General features: G+C 42.8%; 1 protein-coding gene across 1 annotated transcript in view; it reads right to left on the bottom strand.

Annotated features, from left to right (window-relative positions):
• Btg4 (BTG anti-proliferation factor 4) overlaps positions 1-5,826 on the bottom strand; it is a 67,338-nt gene that overhangs the window by 45,074 nt on the left and 16,438 nt on the right. The window lies entirely within an intron of this gene.

Here is a 5,826-nt window from a genome sequence, read left to right as displayed (position 1 = left end):
CCTCCAGTGAACTAGACTGTTGGGGAGAGGGCAGCAATGGGGGAGGGTTGGGAGGGAACACCCATAAGGAAGGGGGAGGGGGGAGGATGTTTGCCTGGAAAACGGGAAAGGGAATAACACTCGAAATGTATATAAGAAATACTCAAGTTAATAATAATAAAAATAAAAAAAAATTAAAAAAAAAAGAAAAACAAACATGTCTGGGTGCCTCGGGCCAGCGTGCACTCTTACTGAATATTGTGTTACTATCCTTGTTGATTGGCACAAGTTCAATATTTTACAACAAACAGATAACTTTTAGAAAATAAAGAGTTCACTGGGATCATTTACTAGAGCAGAAGTGATTTAGAAGCAACAGTACCAATGAAATAAAGTCCCATCCCAAACCAGCTTTTTGTTATTTGCTTTTTGACACAGGGTTTCTTTGTAGTCCTGGCTGTTCTGGAACTCACTCTGTAGACCTGGCTGACCTGGAACTCAGAAGTCCGCCTGCCTCTTCTGCCTATGCCTCCTACGTGCTGGGACTAAAGGTGTACAACCATGCCTGGTTTTCCAAACAAGCTTTATTCCTCTTACAGAATTTAACATTTAGGCCCAAGGGAGTATTTCATAGAATCCCAGAAAGGTTTTCCTAAAGGACTCCTAAGGGTCTTATGATCTCCTCCCTGTAAAAGGGAATGCTAATACCCAAGTTATCATAGACCTAGCTATCTGCTGGCTAGATTATTTCAATTCCATGATCCAGAGTCAAGGTTAAGAAGGTAATTTTAAATCCTCACTTAATTTTTTATAATGTATTCTCATCAGTCCTGAAGCCTGGGTTTCTTTCCATTCCACCATGAAATCTCCCTCCAAACTTAAGGATCCTGTGTGTACTATCCTTTTGGCAATAGCACATTCTGTGCCTGTAAATATACTGTAAGCACCAGGAGAAATTGGATTGCCCAATTTAAGTGGATATGGGATTCAGAAAAAAAAATTATATACATATATATATATATATACATATATATATATTAAATCTGGAATAGTACATAGTTAAGTATTAGCTAATTTGGACATTAATGCCCCTAATACTGTCCATTAACTTATACAAACATTTCTTAAATTTTGTCCATTCTGCCCCAAATTTCTACACATGGTGATACAGGCTTACAATCTCTCACTCATTAATAGACCTTCTCGGAATAACCTATGTCCTTCCTAGCAGAGAGTAGAACATGATAATGATCTAACCGCAATAGACTTAGTATTCACCCTGGTGATGCTTTCACTTTCAAAGAGGATGGAGGAAAGGGAAATACTAATCAAGTCAGTCACTGATGATAAACTCTCAGGAGTATGTTCCCTCAGCAAGAGGCCATGGTTCTTGCCTGTGACATCACACCCCCCATGTAATTACCATTTCTCTCGTCTCATACGTGGTCATAAGCCTTAATACACATTTAGAATCCACAATGCTACCTACTGGGGAATTTCAAAAGTCTTGCCCCCATCATGTTGTGACTCTGAGGACCGCATTTTTTTGTGGGTGTAGAAATCGATTCTTTTTGTTGCCTACAGGGAAGTTTTATCAGAGTCAGACCTGAAGGACCAAGAAGAAGTCAAAGCCTTGGAATGATCTGATTGGCATATGGTAGCAAGTACTGACGTGTGTACACCCTTAAAGCAAGTTATACCTCCATCAGGATCAGTAGGCAAATGATGTGCAGTTTCTCAGGAATTTGACAATTACTGAACATTCATGAAAAAATAGAGGAAACTAAAATTTCAGACTACAGTGTGTTTTGTCAGTTACTGAATATTTGTGTCTAGCTTATTTACTGCATACTATTATGTCTGACATCATGCCTTAATCATCTTTCTCCTCTTAATCATCCCAAATTCCTGGTTTTTGTTTCACTTGAAGTGTGTTTCCACAATGTATATATTTATTTGTATTATGAATAAATAAAATAAGGGGGAACACCCTTATAGAAGAGGGAAAGGGGGACAGGATGAGGCTTATGTCCAGGAAACTGGAAAGGGAATAATATTGAAATGTAAATTTTAAAAATCAATAAAAAAAGAAAAAAAAATAAACAGGAATAAGGGCTCCATATGAGTCCTGATGTGGGTACTATTTGTAAAAATAATAAAACAAATATTCTTAAAAACTTAAAGCCTTCTCCTAAAAACACCCCTTTTCCAAAATTTGGCTTCTCCCATGTGTAGAACAGGCCCGAAGCCAGAGTTGGGTTACTGCTGGGTCTCTGAAAAGTGGACTTGGCCAGCCGTGTCGTATGTACCCTATTGACAGCCCACCTCTGCATACACTGGAGAGCAACCAGTGAAGGATTTGTCCCTTCTGCATGTCGAGAATAGAAGACATCGTCTGTATGCTGTCACAGTGAAGTATTTCTCACACAGGTGACTTTGGTAAAGACTGACAACAGGTCGTCGAAGCCTGAAGTTTTAAATCACATAACTAGTACCTTTTCCTCGGATCCCAGATTCATTAGGGATTCTTTCATTGCTAAAAGGAAGACAGTTTGCTCCACAGGCCAAGCACTGGTTTACCCTAGGATTATAATCCCCATGTAAACACATGACAAGTTAAGCAGCCATCACCCAAAATCCTAAAATCAGAAAGGAGTTGAGTATCCAAAGTTCACAAGTGTTTTGGAGTGCTGGTATACCATCACAAGGAGAAGATGTGTCTTCAGTAGACCTGGATACACAGACACATTAAAGTATTGTAGACGGTGCTAAGGAGACGGTGCAGTGGCCCTGAGTGCCTCTCACATGAGCATGAGAACCTATGTCTGGATCCCTAGCATCTACATAAAAATCTGGAATCCAGGGTCAGCACCTGTAACCCCAGATTTGGAGACAGAGCCTGGAGGATCTGTCGAGGTGACATGGCTCTCACTAGCCCTCTGATTTAGACAATTGGTGAGCTCCAAATTCAGCAGAGATATTGTCTCAAGGAATAATATGAGAAGTAGAGTACCTACGAAATAAGAAGTGGAGGAAGACACCCAAAGTCAGTGTCTGGCCTCCATATATCATGCATAAGTACACACACACACACACACACACACACACACACACACACACACAGAGGCACATACACATGTGTGTGCATATATGCACCCCACAAAACACAGAAATCACATTGTATTGCAGAACATTACTTTCAGGCTGTGTTATAAGATGTATAGGAAACAATTCTGGGTTCAAAATAACGTCCTATCACCAAAATAATCTTATTATATATGTGTGAATATCCCAAAATGCGAAACTTGTGATTTTTAACTGGTTTCTTAATTAACTCTAAGCTCATCAAGCTGAGCAATGGATCTTGGGTCAAAGAAATTTTTCCAAGAAAAATTACACATTATAAGTTTTCCTGTCAACTGGCCATCCCACAGTGACACATGCCTGCATTGGCAGGAATAACAGGTTGTTATTACTACAACAGTACTGATTAACAAGGAGTTCCAGAGCAATCTTTTGAGTTCATACGAGGTCAGCTCAGGCTCTGACAGGTCTGGAGTCAGGCCATTAAAAGTCTGGACTGGGCAGCCTACCTCACATACCACCCTCTTGGGGACATTCCTGGACCAGTAGGATATCTGAGGCATGCTCCTCTCAGAAGACAAAAGAGGATAAGTAAAACAGAAAAGGGTCTTTCTGCTGTAGGCTCAAAGTCCTAGTTTATTCCATTGACTAATCAAGTCTCATAGTGTAGGGAAACATATTACCTTTTTAGTAAGGAGAACTATATCAGCACAATAAAGGGTATTAGGTTTTTACTGCTGTGAACAGACACCGTGGGAAAGGCAAGTCTTATAAAGGGACAACATTTAATTTGGGGCTGCCTTACAGGTTCAGAGGTTCAGTGCATTATCATCAAGGTGGGAACATGGCAGCATCCAGGCAAGGCATGGTACAGGCAGAAACTAGGAGTTCTAAGTCATCTAAAGGCTGCTAAGTGGAAGACTGCCTTCCAGGCAGCTCAGATGATCTTGCCCCGGCCACAGTGACACATCTCTCCAACAAGGCCACACCTCCTACAGTGCCATTCCTGGGCTGAGCACATACAAATCTAACAGATATGTATCCTGGGAGGTGGGAAGTATTGGGGTCCTTACTGTATGCCACTACACTCAATTATTGCATATGCGACAAAGCCCCTAATGTGGGACCAAAGTCAAGTGTGAAGAAGGAGAACTCAAGACACGATTATTGAAACCACGTGGTAGTTTCCTGAGTGAAACAGATCTTGTAATGTTAGAAATAAATCACTTGCTTTGACATTAAGTCAAATATAACTGCACCTTTTCATTCGTTATTTGTCTTGACAAACCATCACAAAACTCCTAAGGCAGTGATTAATGCCATCAAAAGAAATATGATGATGAAAGTGCCCCGCCAACGACCCACACAGACACCGAGGAAATGCAGCATTTCAGATGGGACATCAGGCACCACGTCAGGTTTACCATCACAACAGCTGCTTTGCTGGGGTGACATTCTGGAAAGAATGGCTGCTGTGTGAGATAATCTAACACAGGAAAGGGCTGCAGTCCCTGTTGGGGCTGGGCCTCTGCAGCTGCACAGCTCTGCTACAGTCTCAGCTGGAGCTGAGACACATCCTTCCCCACCCCTCCTGCTTTAAATCCCAGGCCTGTGTCTAGAACTGCAGCACTTCAAAAACCCTGGGAGCATCACCGCTTTGCTTTTTAAAACGTTTATTTGCATGTTATGTGTTATGGGTGTTTTCCCTGCATGTATGTGCAGAGTCACCACATGTGCACTCTGGGCCAGAAGAAGGCAGGAGAACCCTGGAACTGGAGGGTGCAGTTGATTGTGAGCCACTACCGGTGTGGGATTGAACCCAGTCCTACACAAGAGTAAGGACTGCTCTTAACCACTGATCCATCTCTCAGGCCCCTTCTCTGCTTTTCTGACTGCTCTGCTGAAAAGTTAGATAAATAGGTAAACACGTGCAAAGTAGGACCAAAATCCAGAAGGCTCTAAAGCAGCTGTGGTTTCTGCTATGCCTCACAGTACCATAGTGTACCAGAAAGGGCAAAGAACTCAGCTTTCTACTTAATAGATTTTTGATAGGAGACTGGCTCTACTGCGTGAATGTATTTGAGAACACAAAGGTAAACACATTATTGTGGGAGTGTAAAGGGGACCATACACTTAGGTTACTTATGAACTCCTGTGTAGGGAGAATAGGATCACTCTTGGCTACAGGAGTCTTCTTTATGTCCACCAAACGCTAAACTCCACCAAAGCACTCCTATCTCCCAATAGGTGTCCTACACAAAGCAAAATGGCTTTCTGCTTGAGACCTGGCTTCTGCTGAAGGTCTCCCTCATCTGAAACGGAAGTCACACAGCCTGCCTGAGAATCTGCTTCTCTCTTGCTGAAGTTCGTTCGCTGCTGTGGTCTGAAGTTTGCTGTGGTGTAAGTAGGGGTTCTGCTATTTTGGTCCACTCGAGCTGTGTGGTGATGAGGTCAAGAGGTGATACTGTGAGAAGACACAGTACCTGCTTTCTACCTTCCGGGAGTTGAGAAATAGTGGGGTTTTTCTCTTAGGCAAACTCAGAATCTCCCTGGTCAGCTCTCTCTCTCTGCAAAGAGCGAGCCCCTTCTGTTGGTTATTCCCCCTGAGTTTGCAGTTTCTGGAGACTGGAGCACTAGACGTTGGGGGCGGGCCAGCCAAAGGGGCTGCCTTCCCCGCAGTGACGTCCCAGGAGGTGGAGGAGCAACCAACGACTCTGAGCCCTCCTGGACTCCGCCCAGTGCGGGGTCCGGATCCTTGGGAGA

The sequence above is a fragment of the Rattus rattus genome, chromosome 8 (assembly GCF_011064425.1).
Source record: "Rattus rattus isolate New Zealand chromosome 8, Rrattus_CSIRO_v1, whole genome shotgun sequence".
NCBI lineage: Eukaryota > Metazoa > Chordata > Mammalia > Rodentia > Muridae > Rattus > Rattus rattus.
Note: the sequence above shows the minus strand (reverse complement) of the source record. Positions and strands in the feature narration are given on the sequence as shown.